Source organism: Aulonocara stuartgranti (genome assembly GCF_965226115.1).
Source record: "Aulonocara stuartgranti genome assembly, chromosome: 14".
NCBI classification, from domain to species: Eukaryota; Metazoa; Chordata; class Actinopteri; order Cichliformes; family Cichlidae; genus Aulonocara; species Aulonocara stuartgranti.
Genome location: NC_138950.1, coordinates 18,718,717 through 18,735,168, shown reverse-complemented (window position 1 = coordinate 18,735,168; position 16,452 = coordinate 18,718,717). Strand labels below are relative to the sequence as shown.

The window sequence follows — 16,452 nt, the reverse complement described above, 5'->3', positions numbered from 1 at the left end:
GTGACACCTGATTGTTCTTTCATTTTAGTTATAGTAGTATTTTTAAATGGTTGTACCAAATTTTAAAAATGCCAGATGTATTGGTTGCATTTTCAGATAAATAGTTGTATATGTTTATAAAATGTGTGCACAACTTTTAAAAATGTACAATTTATATTTGCATTTCAAGTTATAAAAATAATTTACTCAACATGTCTGTGGTTTTGACAGTAAAAAAAACCCAACTACTAGGATTTTATGGGGTTTTTTTGTGTGATTTCAGATCAGTTGTGTTAATACAGTAAGTCAGTGAAAAAACCAACTAAATTCAGACACATGAGGTTGAGCTGAAAAGAATGATACCAAACAAGGCAGGAAGAAAATAAAAATGAAACAATCTGAGGGTGAAATACAAATGTAAAATCAACAGGAGTCAAAAATGTCCAGTTATATTTTGGACCTCAGAGGGTCAGCCTAACAAATCATGAAAAGTTAGGTTTGGATTTTTGTTCACGACGGTGCAGATTTCTGACATTTTGTGTAATTTAAGCACGTAACAATTTGTGTGAAACTGAAGTTAGCACTTGGACTTAACGCTACAAGCGCCACTTCAACGACCACATGGGATCTGTACAAGACACAAACTGAAAGCATTGGGGGATATATTACACCACAGGTGCCGTATTTGTGGGGGTAGTTACAGAGGTTGTAATTTTTGCAACGAGACTTTGGCTTTAACCGAAGATGGGGCTCCAAGTTCTGCTTTACTTAACGAAAAGGCGCTCTGTCACCCAAGTTTATTCTGATTTTGTATTAGTTCTTTGGGTTTGGTCATCGTGTTTATTATCCCTACCTGTGTCTTCCCTCTGTGCTCCGTTCGGGTCCCCGTTTGTGTTGTAAAATAGTTTGTGTTTCCTGTTTTACTTTGTAGGTCTGTGTCTCGTTATGTCCATGAGTCCCAACTGTGTGCCCACCTGTTCCTCGTTTCCTAATGTGCCTGCCAGTGTATTTTAGTCCCTGTCAGTTAGTTCTTGTTGTCGCGTCGTTAACGTTGGTTCCCCTCTCGTGCTGTGTTTTCTCTCGTGAGTTATATTCTTGGATTTCCCAGTGTAGTTTCTTATTGTTTTATATTCCTTCCAAGCCTGCATTAAAGCAGAGTTTTTGAGTTCACGTTTTTCCTCTGAGTCCTGCATTTTGGGTCCAATTCCTGCCTGCCACACTGCACATCATGACACAAACTTAGTTTAGAGGGTCCACACTGTCTGCACTGTATATAGTGAAGTCTGCAAGTTTTTGAACAGTTAAATTTGTTTTGTGCCCAAATCATTTTGCGCATCATCAGAATGAAAGTTATTGGCCTTTTTAAAATGATGCATTAATGACATTATTGTATGTTGGGTGGAAGTCAGGGCTATCCAGACTGACAAGTGGGACATTGAATGTCACCTCTCCAGCAGGGAGGGAGCCTGAGATTGTCTAAATTTGGGTCTGTTCTATAGTAAATGCAGAAAAAAAATTTTAAGAAAGCAAATATGTTGGTTTTCTAAAAATATGATTGTTTGCTTGCAGGACACCAGGAGAGATGAGTCCTCCGTCACAGATGGTGTGGTCAGTGAAGATGGTCACCAGCAGGTTCAGGTTCAAAGATTTTCTTCTGCACTTACATTTGGATCACCTAAGTCCATGACAGTCATAGGCAGTACTACTACCAGGACTGGAAGCAAGCCATCCTTAAAATATTACAACATACCAAGCTCCTATTTGAATGCAAAACAAATGTGTTATTTAATCTAGAGACTGCAGTTGTGACTGAACAATAAATACATTTTATTTTGATTATATAAGTAATGTAAGTACAAAAAAAGTTGTGGTAAGCCTAAAATTAGTTTCAGAATCATTAAATCTGAGACTTTGTTTCATTGTAAGATTATAACAATGATGGCAGTATAATTGTTTGTTGTTCAGCAGAACAGTGTCCAGTATGTTGGCTGTTATACTTTTTTTGCATTTGAAAATAAAAGTTGTGCTGATTTTAACATCATTTCAAAAAGTGTTGTTAATTATTTATTAATCATGATTCATATTCAGGTTACCACCAATTGTTCTTTTTAATTTAGTTGAACTTGAAATGTTTATCAGTGGGTAAACAATTAGTATTGTACAGTCAGAAACATCAAGTTATTCTTAATACTGCAGACTTGCAATGAATAAGTTGTCCTAACAATCATCTTAAGTAAGCTTTACTTCGTTTTTTTGAGGCAACGAGTTTGCATAGATTTTTTTGAGTTCTGGGAACTAAAGAGGTTGTACAGTGTACTCAAAATGAAAATGAATAAGTTGCCCTAACTTAGTCTTAAGTAAACTTTACTCAATTTTTTGAGGCAATGAGTTTGCATAGTTTTTTTGAGTTCTGTGAACTAATTAGATTTTACAGTGTACAGTGTTTTCGGTTTGGCACCAACGTTCTGTCCAACTTTCCAGCTGACTCCCCTGTCCCATCACCAGCTCCCAGTGTCACTAAAACGGGAGAGACCTGATTACACAAATAAGCTACCCCATCAGCCTTCCTGCCACTTAACCCCTATGAGAGTCTGTGTCTGTGTCTTCAGTCATGTCTTTATCTCCACCCATGTCTCGTCTCCCTTGTCAGTCCCTATGTTCCCCTCCTTGTGTTTCATTTCAGGTCCCCCCGTTTGTCATGTGCATCCATGTGTGTTCTCCCCAGCCCCCCCAGTCCATCTCCTCAGTCTGTTTGTCCTCATGTTAAACATGATATATAAGTCACTTAGATAACCTAAAATTGTTAATGTTTGACTTTTTTCAGTGTTTTATTTGTTCCTGAGTAAATTGGTTTGGCTGAGATTAAAGTTATTAGATTAAAAACTTTATTAAGCCCTCGGGAGGGTTCCTCCGGGGTTTTCACACAGCTGAATAAACATCAAACAGAAAGCCGATTAAACAGAAGAAGGTCGAGAATTTACGCCAGTGTCCTGTTATATTTAGATAGCAAGGAGCAGACGGGAGAGTTTCACTCCACCGAGAGAGCTTGTGACGTAATTTTTTTTTTTTTTTTTTTTTTTGCCTGTCCCGTTTGGCTCTTTTGCCATCAGAATTGTTGTCTAAAGGCAAAGAAAGATGCCCAACGGATTTACTTTACCAAATTGACCATCCCAGCCTTGCCGTAATGGTCCATTTGATTCACCTTTTATTGTTTATTTTATTTTCACTTACTGAATACGGGACAGACTTGACTGGGGGAAAGAAAGAGGGAAAGAGAAACAGCTGAGAAGAGGGACGGGGGAGAAGGGCAAAAAACAAAAACCAACAAAACGGGCAGAAAAAAAACAAAAAAAGAAAAAAAAAAGCATATATCGATCACCTGGATCACCTGCTGAGAAAGAAAAAAGAAAACAAGCAGAAGAGAACAAGAGTAATAGAATAAACAACATCACAATCATATATGGGAATATGACAGTAAATACTAAATATTAAACATTATTGTGCAGCACATAAGATCAACAGAACACAGTGTGCTTTGAGGTAGGAGCCAAAAAGGGTGTAGTTTGTGGGTGTGATCACCCGTGTGTACACCTGTGAGCATGGACGCGCTTGTTTTGTTTTTTTAAAGGTTCCTTCATGTAATGATCTGCTAGAGGGTGTGGGGGGGCCACAGCCCCGTCCTCCAGGGCATGAAGCAGGTATGGAGGAGATCAAAACTCCAGACATCCAGAGGCCCCCAGAACACAAGAGACCAAGGAAGACCAACAGAGGGGCAGCTGCGCCACTGTCCCAGAAAGAGCTGAGGAGAGTCCCAGATAGGGATGGGTATTGATAAGATTTTCACGATTCCGATTCCATTTTCGATTCTGTTTAACGATTCGATTCTCTTATCGATTCTCTTTAAAAAAGGAGAACACTAAGGTCGATTAGCTTAGAACTTTGTTTTATATCTTCTCTTTGAACAAGATAGAAATTTAGGAGTAACATGGCCTTACAAGCCCAACAGTGAGATCTTAAGAGATCCACAGCCTACGGCTCTTCAATGGGGTGTCAAAGGGACCCCAGGAAAAAAAATTGTAAATGTAAAATAATAAAATAAATATTCTTCTGTAGCAATAACAAAGTATAACATAAATTATTCTGTAGCAATTACACAAGAATATCCAGTAATGTCCCTGCCTACAATTAAACACATTCACTTACCGAAAATCGGGGGCATCTGCTGTGGCAAATGGGTGCAAGGCTTTTACCACAAACTTAGTCACTGCTCGGTGACATTTGTCTATCCTGGCCTGAAAGGAGATGCTAACGGTAGACTGCAGCGAGAGCTGCCAGCATCTGAGCCAGACTCTGTCTGTCTCTCATCATGGTCACCTAAATGCACAGTAATGGCAGGTTTTGTAATGAGGCAGATCGCGCTAACATAATATGCACTGTTAGTTGATTATTTACCTGCCGCATTAACGGGAGAGGACGTGCAAACGTTACCGCTGCTGCTGGGTTGAGATTCAAAAAATGTTATGGTTCAAAAATATTGGAGATGGACACCAGAGGAAAAACCCACAATAACAACACTGGTCCGGTCGGGTTGAGTCAAACGATGATTTAATGATCACACACGTGGGAGATGGACACTGTATGCAGACAGTCTCAGATCTCATCTCAAAAAACACATTTCCATAGTTTTATGAAATCAGGGTATTAGAACGCCCCCTCATGCGTAGTGACAGGTGTAATACAATCAATGTTGACAATTTTATTTAACACAAAGAATAACATTGTCTCCTTCCCGAGGGCAGACGCTAACTGCCCCCCTTCTCCTGGAACCGTCTGTACCCTGCTGAGACACAACATGGCAGCTACAAGGACTCTTTCATTTATTAAGACCATCAGTGTGTATTGCTCTAAATCAAGTATATAATATTAAATGAATATTGCTGGATCAGCTACTTCTACTTAAAACATATTAAAACATGACTAAGCACAAAATCACCAAGAATAACATCTTATAAGTGCTGTGTAAGCGCGTGCGGCCTTCCAAGCTCAAAGCCTTTGCCCTCCATAGATCAGCCAGACTCGCGCTGGCTGTAGCTTTTAACCTTTAATTACCTTGAGCACAACTCTAGAATGAGCAACAAACTGCAATGTGTATGGAATGATCATGGTTACATCTGGAATGGAAAATCATGTTATTATTCTGGTACCTGTAAGAAAGATCAAACTAAAGTTATCACCATCACTGTAATGCAAAGAATAATGTAAGATCAAAAACTTCAATTCATGCTTAATGCAAAGCTGGTTATATACTTCTAATGAACTAATAATGGCATATTAAAATATTAAATGATAATGAGAAAAACATCCCCTCCTTATTCTACAATTCCCTCTGTTGACCTCTGGAGAATCCAGAGGTCACAAACAGTTGTGTCCCTCCTTGGCCTACACATTCAGTTCCACATGCATCATTGGCATCATGGACATTGGAGTAATGACTCCAGGGTCCACTGCCCTCACAGACATACTTTTGAACATTCTTCTGGCACAAGGGATGAGACAACAACAAATAACCATAATACCCACCACAATAGACAAAGAAAACATGACCGAAGCGATGACCCCCTTCCACCGTCCGAACACTGAGGTCAGCCAGCCTTCCAACGGATTACCAACGCCGGAGTGATCATGCATAGTTTCAGAAAGGCTCTTTAGGCCCTCCAGAGCCTTGGTTACCGACCCATCTGGAGCAGTATTGTTTGGAATAAAGGTGCAACACTGGTCGGCAAACATAGCACATACGCCCCCCTTTTCCGCTAACAACATGTCAAGGGCCATTCTATTCTGCACTCCCATTAACGAGGTCGGACCCACCTGCTCCGCTAGCCCCTCCAATCCGTCTCTGGTCAGGTTAGAGAGCCTCAGTACATTGTAATGAACATAATTAATCCTATCTACATTCTTGTTTGGAGTCACTGGAAAGAAAGCAGAAATTATTGGAATATTTTCAAACCCGGCTGCTATTTGGTCAACAAGTTTAAATTCATTTGGAACCCCCCTGGGCACTCCAATGGAGTCGATCCAGGTGGGGGAATTCATTCTAGGGTCATAAACATTTGTGTCTTGTATTCCTCTCTTTCTCAAAATGTGTCTTTTGCGCTTGGCTGCCAAAGTGCGCGTATTGTGTGAGGGAATTGATTTTACCTTATTTCCGATTAGCATAAGTGGCGCTCCTAGTCTCACCATCGCGCACGTCCCCACGCTCCCAAGAGGAACACGTACCAGTAGAGTCCTGTGCCCGCAATAGTAATACAGCCCGCTCCTAGCCCAAGTCCCAATTAGGGTGGCTGCATCACTCACATTGTTGGTGGTCCTCCCAATCTGGGTGACCGAACACCAACTGGGGTCAATTTCCCCCAACCGATATTTAACTTTATCTGTGGTAAACTTAAAGCACGTATAATTATCTTTCCGGGGCATAAACGGCCCTACTTGCGTGAGCTTGCCAATAGGGGGAAATAGACTGGACAACACAGTGCAGTTCCCCGTATTCACAGCTCCTCTAGTTATTTGCAACATACAATTATAGCCCCACTGATCCTCTGGATGCAGAGGTGCAGGCTCTATAAATAAACGCGGCCTTGCCGAAGCGCAGGCTACACAATTAGCCACTTTTTGTTCTCTAGCATTTTGGGCTATCCAGTCCAGCCAGATGTTACTGTCACTGAACCCGGTAGCGCGTTCAATCAAATCCTGAGGTTTCAGGGTGGTGTAGTCCACCGACACTACTCGCCTCTCCCTTGGTTCGTGCTCCTCTGGTATAGCTTCCGATGACCCGCTCCCCTCCTGCCCTGTAAAAGATGCAACAGAGCTGGTGGGAGTAGAAATCACACGAGTTGTTATGTCTTCTCTACCTGACGGTACGCGATTAGTTTTTTCTAGGAAATTAACTTTAATTAACCCTTTTGGATCAACCCCCGCTATTTCCACCCCCAAAATTAAATACATAGATTGTTTGCGATCCCAATTCCCCAATGATAAAGTTAACGCGTTTCCAGAGGGGCTAAAATCCCTCTGTAGTTTAAGCCCGTTTTCTGATCCTGATTCTAACGGTTCCCAATTTTGCCCAGTGTAACCCCTTACCTGGTCCCAATTACGGCACCAGCTGTCATAAGGACGATTTCCCCTCTCGCAGTGCGTACTCACTGAATAATCCCAACAGACCCACACATTGTATCCCCTCCAAGCACTGCCGACGTCCCTGCAATTGACAACATCACACAGATCAAACGTAAAGGAAGTTGTGGAGCCAATAACATAATCTAATTCTAAACCACCATATGTGCTGAGACACTCATCCTTTTTACCAGAGACCTCGCGCTTCACTCTTGCCCGCAACCTTAACTCACTATGGACCACGCGTGATGTACTTGGTGTATCAAACAACGCCGGACTGGCATGGCCTCCGTGCTCAGACTGGTTTCCCGGGTTGGTCTGCAACAAACAAATCAAAAAACAAATAGCCATGATTAGCAACATAGTTAACATCAAACTCATAATAATTTTGAACATTGTGATGGCTTTTGAAACTCTTCTTTCATCACCAGTGTCTAATTGTTGTGGTGGCATGGTGGTATGTGAATGTTATGGTGTAGTAAAAAGTTCAAAGCCCTTTATCAGAGCCTCTCTCTTGTTTTAGGTGTTCAGTGTGGTACCGCTCCTTTTCGTTGGCGCGGCGATCTCCTCCTTGGCTGCTCTTCTTTCTTCGACCTTCCGGGTAGACTACCGGTCGGTCCGTTGCACAGGTGTGAGGGATTATTTTGCCGCTCAATTTCACCTGCGTCGGGTTGAGATTGATCCTTCCCCACCAAGCCCTCGTGCGCAGCTGCGCACTGCGTCCAGTGATACCAGGTGTCACCTTTCCCCTTCAGTTGGACTGCTGTCGCCGTCCGAGCCGATACCTCATATGGACCAGTCCAGCGGGGCTCCTTCCACTTTCGTTTGATGACTCTCAGCCACACTGTTTTCGCGTCCGGGACCTCTCCTTCTCCTGTGGGCCCTTTACAAGCCGCCTGTTTCGTGAAACTGGACACTAGCGCCTTTAGCTCGTTCCAGTAGTCTGCGTGGGACCGGTTCCCCTTTTTGTCCCGTTCACCCGAGCCCACCGTCCAAGGTGCCGGAAACTGTCTCCCGGTTTGCAGCTCGTATGGTGTAAAACCTGTGGATTGATTAACAGAACATCTTATGGTCATCAACGCAACCGGCAGGGCTGCGACCCAATTTAGCCCTGTTTGCGCGCAGATTTTTGCCAATTTGTTTTTCAAATTTAGGTTCATTCTTTCTACTTTCCCCTGAGACTGAGGATGATAGACCGTTCCAAATTTATGCTGGACGCCCAACATTTTTTCTACTTTTTCCAAATCTTGATTTTTAAAATGGGTTCCATTATCTGATCTAATTCTTTTCGGGAACCCATGACGGGGAATGTAATGATTGATTAAACACTTAATGACAGTCTTAGCATCCTCCTTTTTTGTAGCCCAGGCCTCTGGCCAGCCGGTCAAAGCGTCAACACACACTAGCAAATATCTTACACCGCCCGGCCCGGAATCAATCATATCAGTGAAATCAATAACAATCTCCTCTCCCGGCCTCTCAGGGGGCCGAAACTTACCCACTTCCGGTTTTACTGCTGGCTTAGGATTGTGTGCCCCACAGATTAAGCACATCCTGGCCTTCTCCCTTATCATTCCTCGCAGCTCAGGATGCCACCAATGACACAAATTTCTTTCCATCTGGGCTCTCCCCACGTGGGCAAGTCCGTGGGCTTCATCCACCTTCTGTTCTGCCATTTTGGCTGTCAGCACGGGGCGCCCGTCTGGCCCCCTCCACAAATGTCCATCCTGCCAGGCTCCTTTGTTTTTCCACACCCCCTTTTCCTCTGGGGATGCCTCCTCCTGGGCCCGTTTAACTTCCTCAATCAGGTCAACAGGTATCTCTTCTTCTGATGTTACCTGTATCATTTGTCTCTGTCCTTTGTAGCCTGCGGCCTCCTTTGCGGCTTCGTCTGCTCTCTGGTTTCCTTTTTCCACCATACTGGTTCCTTGGGAGTGAGCTTTGCATTTTATAATGCTCACCTCCTCTGGGTCAGCCAAGGCCTTTTCCAGTTCCTCCATTTCATGTTTGTGCGAAATAGGTGCATTGGTTGCTGTTCTGAATCCTGCTCTTTTCCACTGAGGCAGCTCCACATGCGCTGCTCCAAACGCATATGCCGAATCGGTGTAGATGTTCACTCTCCTGTTCTTGGCTAGTCTCAAAGCTCGAGCTAAGGCTATCACTTCAGCTCTCTGGGCCGACTGCTTTCCCTCAATCCTTCCTGACTCTCTGACCTGATAATCTCCTTCTACTCTGCAGACCACCGCATACCCTGCTTTCAGTCCTCCTTCGTCTCGGTGGCAACATCCATCGGTGAACCAGTCCTCAGCTCCCGGTATGGGTTCGGCCTTCAGGTCCTCTCTAATCTTTTCCTCGATCTGTGCTCTTTTGGCGCAGTCATGTGGTTCCCCTACACCCATTAAATCTGCCATGTTAATTCCTTCATGTGTGAATGTCAAATTTGGGGCCTCTAAGACTTTGCTCAGTCTCTGTTGTGCCCGTGGTGACATACAAAATGCTTGTGAATTCACGTATGCCACTATGCTATGTGTAGTGAGTATTTTTAGTGGGTGTTCTCTCACTACATGTGCTGTTTTTTGGATAATTCTAGCGACCCCTGCTGCATGTTGTGTGCATGTAGGATGCTTTGCTTCTGTTGGATGTAGTTTTACACTAACATACATGAGCACTTCTCTACCCCCCCCTTTTTTCTGAAACAACACTCCATTTACAATTGAGTTTGTTTCAGAAACATCTAAATAGAATGGCTCATCATAATTGGGTGTGGCTAAATCTGAGGCCCTTGACAAATCCTGTTTCACCCTAATAAATGCGGCTTCAGCTTCAGGCGTCCAAGGCAACTCAGCCTTAAAGTTTCGAACACCAACTTGCTTCATTAGGCCCCTTAAAGGGGCAGTTTTGCCTGCATAATCCGGAATGAACTGCCTGCTGTAACCTGTTAAACCAAGAAAAGAAAGCATTTCTCTCACAGTTCGCGGTTTTGGGTGTGTCAAAATTTGGTCTCTGTGTGTGTTCATCAAACCCACTGATTTGTGTGCGATTACCCGGCCCAAAAAGGTCACTTCAGGGCGAACTAACTGCAGCTTGTCTTTACTTACTTTAAAGCCACATTCCGCCAACCTATTCAACACAACGAACGATGCCGCTGTACAATCCGCTGCTGACGGGGCTGCAATGAGAAGATCATCAACATATTGTATTAATGTACAATCATTAGGCAAATTACATGACGACAGGGCTTCTTTAAGCACCTGATTGAAAATGCCTGGAGAAAGTGCAAAGCCTTGCGGCAAACGTGTGTATCTGAGTTGTTGGCCTCTGTATGTGAATGAAAAAATGTCTCTGAGTGACTCATGCAGAGGAAGACAAAAGAATGCATTTGCCAGGTCAATGCACGTGAACCACTTTTGGTCACATGTGATAGCTGATAAAGCTGTGTACGGATTTGGTACCGGTGCAGTAGTAGAGAGCAATATTTCATTAATGGCTCTCAAATCATGTGCCATACGGTATTTTCCTGTTCCATGTTTCTCCACTGGTAGAATTGGTGTGTTCCACAGTGAGTGAGAGGGCTCTAACACCCCGGCCCTTAGCAGGCCTTCTATTGTTTCTGTAATTCCTGCCTCTGCTTCAGGTTTGTGTTTATACTGTGGTCTATTGATTGGTGTGTGTGACTTGAGCTGGAACAAGACAGGAGGACACTTAGCTAGGCCAACATCCGTGGGCCCTTTTGACCATAGACTGTCAGGCAGATTCGACAGTCCAGCAACTGCGTGAGGATGATCTACACACTCCTCACCATGTGTTTTTGAAATTTCTTTATGTTCCAAAATCACTGTATCCTCACAGGCACAAGTTATGCGATAGGTTTTACAATTTGGAGCATAAGATAAGTTAGGAATTTGGGTTCTTTGCCACCCTGTGTCGTCCAGTGCTCGCCTGACCATTGGACCTAGATCACCTGCACCATGACCTTGGTGGACCGCCAATGTAATGTGAGGGGTTGAATTTTCTGGTTTCTGAGATTCACGAGTCCGGAGCGGAATTAAAAACACGACATACATTTAAGGTCATCGCGTGTTTTGTGAGCAAATGCTTTTGCATATTCGTAGTGTTTCCTCCCTTAAATTAAATATCTACTTTGCAAGTATTGCAAGTTGCCCTGTTGTCATCCGTTCTCGTAAAGTATAACCAAACTTTTGAGCGTTTGAGCCGCTTACGCGCCGTGTTTCCTGCAAGGTAAATGACGCTCCGCAACGTGATGATGTCATTCGGGGCGACTGGAATCGATAAGGGAATCGTTTGCAAAAATGGCAAACAATTCCAAGGAATTGAAACAGTGGGAACCGGTTCTCAACAAGAACCGGTTTTCGATACCCATCCCTAATCCCAGATGAGGGCTCACTCAGCAGCCGCGGAGCAGAAGCCAGGGGGAGTTGCAGTGACGCGCCCGTGAGCTCCGCCGGCAGCCAGCCGTGCCTGAGTGACCGAGCCCCAGGCCGAGAGGCCTGGGGCTCGGTCACTCACTTCCGGCCTACCTGGCTTTTGGAGGCCCACTTAGACCATGAAGGCTGGGTCCTCAGGTGTTTGTATCAGTTTTTGTATATTTGTATGTATATATATTCCTAACCCCCACCCTAACCCAGGGGCGGAGCGTGGGGGTGGCTTACTGGGCTTAAGCCCGGGTTGTTTTGTCAGAAGCCCGGGGTCTTTTGGAGTGTAATTTTTTCATAGTTAGATGCCTGGCTGACAACTGTATAAAACAAAAAGTACACACAATATTTGAAGCACATAGTGCACACTGTGGGAATTTACGACTGTGCGTGAATCCCCCCTGATATTGGTATGATCCGAGCTCAGGCACTAAGCGACTGAGCGAGAGGGCAGGGCAGCTGCTGCCCGTGAGTGCGCTGTTGGAGAAAGGGAGCTAGCCATACTAAGGAGAGCTTAAGTTTGACCAGGTACCAAAGCAAATCATTCGTACCGTACAAATAATGTAAATATGACGGTGTATCACGAAAGATTGATATGAAACTGATCACTTGACCAATATTACGTTACTTGCTCTTCAAGTGAATCAACAAATGGCGAAATGAAAAGCCGAACAAATGCTATTTTTTTAGAGAGTCTTAGCTTACATGTGTTTATTTCATATTTTCAGTTCTTACCCTCCCCGACTAATTCGGTTTCAGTTATGTACTGAAATATAAGAATGGACATTAGAGGCTTCTTTCAAAGAAAAAACTCAGGTAAATGTTATTTTATATATTATGCTTTGTATGTTGTTCAGTATATTTCTATGCAAAACAAGAGGGATTTCAGTACACAGCAGGATATTCACATTTGTAACCAGATATTTACATACACTTTAGGGAGAAAACATAAAACGTTTTTACTGTACAACATCAATTTAGAGTAAACTTTTGTTTTAGATAAATATTGAAATATCTTTTGAATTAGTTAAATGTCAGAATAAAGAGAGACAGAGCTGTCTATTTTTTATCACTTTCATTAAATTTAGGAGTACATATACACTAAGTTTATTGTTAATTAATAAGAAAACTCCAGACGATTCCATTCTGAGCTGAAGAAGCTTCTGATTGGTTAGTAGAGTCCATGTGAGTAAAGTGGTGGCACACCTGTGGATGCACATAAGGCAAAACACAGAGCCTGTTTCTTTGAAATGGGAAAATTAAGAGATGTCAACAAAAACACCAGGAAAAGAACTATGGAGCTCCATAAGTGTGGCTCAGTTTTGAATACAATTTGGTGCCATTTACAATTAAGAAATACAGATAGTTTCTCTCTTTACTCTTAAAGTTAACAAATATGTTTTTTATATTTATCAATCTAAAAAAATAAACATTTAGTCTGATTTGATGTTACAATTAAAAAAGTGTTTTGATCTGAAGAGTACATAAATGTCTGGTTTCAACTGTATATTTGATGGTTGTCAGCACAAAGAGGGAGAGAGAGGAACAGAGAGGGAGATGGAGAATGAGGACAGAACAGAGATGAACAAGAGCAGGTGAGACAAACATGTTAGTCAAATGGTCGTTTACCAAAAGTATCACCGTATCATAGGTACTCATGTATCTAGTACCTAGTGTTTCTTTTTAGGTTTGTTATTTTTCAAATTCTATATTTATTAAGTTGTGCAGGCTTGTTTGCACAACAAGGCTAAATAATTATATAAACTTTTTTCAATCTAAATAGTGTACTTTGGTAGAATTAAAAAAATAAGTGTAGTGCAGGTATATGATGATTTTTAGTGCTACTATCATCTAGTTCTGATTGTGGTTCTGTCTTGGTTAAATCCCAAGTAGTCCTGATTTTGAACTGTTGTAGTCCTGTTTTAATTCTGGATCAGTTCTGGGTCTGGTTGAATTGGGGTTTAGTCCTCGTGTCTTGATACAGCCCTGACCTTGTTCTGCCTTGCTGCTTAATTAAAAAACTAGTTTAAGGTGTCCTGCACATGTGATATATATCTTTCCCTATTTGAAGTCATTCTTTTTTGAACAAAACTCAAAACAGAGCCTATTAATCTTTCAGTCATTTCTACCCCCCCCCCCCCCCCCCCCCATACCACCCTTTTGGGCTAAGCCCCGGGTGTTTCAAATGTCTGGCTCCGCCTCTGCCCTAACCCCCCAGAGTCAAAACAATTAATAGAAAAATCTGCCACGTTTTGCTTCCCGTACCTGAGAATAAATAGCCTATGAGCTGCACCGCCAGGTTTAGAGCTCCTGTCACTTCCGAATTTTATTTAAAACTCCTCAAAACAGATCTGGGTGTGACTTCAACCAGGTCCTCGGCAGCTCTGTCATGACAGCGCTCTTTGAACAATCTAAGAAGAAACTCAGGCCGAGTCCTGCTTCTGACCGAAAACCAAATCTCACACACACACACAAGATAGACAGAGATGTACAGCGGGACAGAGGCCCATGAAGGACCCCCGTTCGGCGGGAGTTTTCTTCCAGTTAAAAGGGAGTTTTTCGTTGCAACTGTGCCATCTTATTGACGTAAGATCGTTGCCTTAGAGCACAAAGCGCTTTGAGGCGACTGCTGTTGTGATTTGAAATTTTATAAATAAAACTGAACTGAACTGAAATCACTGAATGTGGGACAGGACCATTTGAATTATCTTTATTCGTGGTTTGATCAACTTAAAGAGTGGACTCAGGCGCGGAGCTCAGAAATAATGACAGTGCATTTATTTACAGTGCAGCAAGGTGACAACAGTTCAAATGTGCAACAATGGTGATAGTGCGTCCCTCCTTCCGTGTAAGCCCGTGCGTGGTAGTGAGTGCCCGTCTCTCCTCCAAGTGCTTCCTTAGTGTCCGTGAATCCTCCGTCAATCCCAGGCTTAGTGCAATACTCCAGCGCTGTCTGTCGCTCAGCCACACCATTAAGTAGCCCTGCTGAAGATGGTAGTTGATTGGCAGCAGCTGGTGGATTGACCGCGGGTGCGGCAGCTCCGGGCGAAAGCACTTCCGGGTCGGTACATTGTAAATAGCTGTACTTTGTGTGAAGTTGTCTTAATAAAACAAAAAAGAATAGTATATTTGTTTGTTTTTCTTTATTATAGATCTATTCACATGTACACAGCAATCACATAAAAATGAAATGCAAACTATTTACATCGCACCACACAGCTGTCATCAATCTTTAACCACAACATGAAACATTACAGGCTATTTAGAGCAGCACGTTGTTTCCAGAAGTATTTCCCAACAAGTTCAGGAAGGCACACTTTACGAAAGAAGTCTTGTGCTTGCTTTAAGCGCGGTTTCCAGAAATCCACAGCAGGGAAGACGCGAGTCACAGCAAGGTCTCTCTGTGTCCACACAACGAGGTCACAGTGGCTGGCGCCCGTAACAAAGACTCAGCGTCTCTGTTGTGTAAACACGCCAGTGATTGGGGTAATGTGGGTGAGTGTGTAGTGTAGTTGGTGTAATAGTTTTCGACTCCACACAGTCACTGCTTTGCTGTGCTTCTGCAGCGTATCCAGTAATGGTGACAAATCCTCCAGCGTTGCAATAGGAAGCTGCTCTTAAGCGCAGAAAGAATTGTTTCCAGGGATTTCTATTTGTATCCAGCTTGGCGTGCAGGATCCTTTGTGTAATCTATGCTTACATATGTATTTTACACACAGACAATGTGAAAAATACAACACATTGCTATGGATTGATGCTGAAAGTGCTAATTGCACTAAAAAATTTAGCTGAAAAAAAAAACACCAACTAAATAGATAAGCATGTCTGTTAACAAAAAAACCCAAACGCTTTACCCAACTGGGGTTTTTCAACTACCTCAGGGACAAAGCTTTACCAAAATCTTCCAACTCAGACCCTGTGACAAGGTCTGTGAAAACCACGTTTTTATGCCTGAAATACTACAGTACTACACTCCCACCAGATGAGCTCATGCAGCCTGTCACGAACCGGGACATACAACCATGACAAAACAGGAGATGCACACACAATTTATTGTGTTATTAATTTAGATGAACTGTGCTAATATAGTATACCAAAATGAAAACAATAACTCAAATTTCAGATATTTGAGGTAGTGCTGAAAATAATGGTGCCAAATAAGGCAAGAAAAACATATTTTAAAGGTGAAATATAGAGGTAAAATCAAAAATAGTCAAGAACGGCCAATTATACCCTGGACCACAGAGGGTTAAATTTGAAAACGGTTTAAAAACAAACAAACATCCCCATTCTAAAATGTCATGTGACAATCTGATTCATAAAGAGTGATGATGTCACAAGGACATGTGATGATGTCACAAGGACATGCCTTTGATCCTTTGAAGTTTTTCTATAAATAGGGGTCAGGAGCAGCAAGTTTTAGTCAGTTTGTTCGCAGCCTTCAAACGTTCGACCAGAGATACATTTGAAAGTATTTGTAAACCTCTTCAGAGTCACTGTGCACAGGATTAAAAATGTATCCACGAAAACACCAACAAAGAATAAACAATCTTGCTGCCTCTCCTTCGAGGTCTGGCCGGCCACTCACTGCAAGAGGTAAGCCTGATATGACACGATCCATTGGTGCCTCATCAGTCCAAAGGACATTACAGGAAAACTCCGACCTACATGCAAAAATTAAACAAATTGAAGAAGAGAAGCTTCAACTGGAGGAGAAGTGCAGACAATTGGAAGCACGAAATCAAGAGCTGGAAAAACAACAGCAACGCCAGCCTTACACAAAAATTATTAGTGAGGCCTGGGAAGGAAAGTTTGGTGAAGCACGAGAGAGGATTTTGGTCCTGATGAAGGAAAACAAGACAAAGAGTGC

The 16,452-nt window shown here is 42.7% G+C and overlaps 1 long non-coding RNA gene across 1 annotated transcript; it reads left to right on the top strand.

Moving 5' to 3' along the window:
- The first annotated feature begins 12,048 nt into the window (after window positions 1–12,048).
- LOC309688261 lies at window positions 12,049–13,176 on the top strand. Its single transcript, XR_014271025.1, has 3 exons — window positions 12,049–12,110; window positions 12,311–12,398; window positions 13,107–13,176. It is a non-coding gene; the product is annotated as an uncharacterized lncRNA (long non-coding RNA).
- Window positions 13,177–16,452: the final 3,276 nt, after the last annotated feature.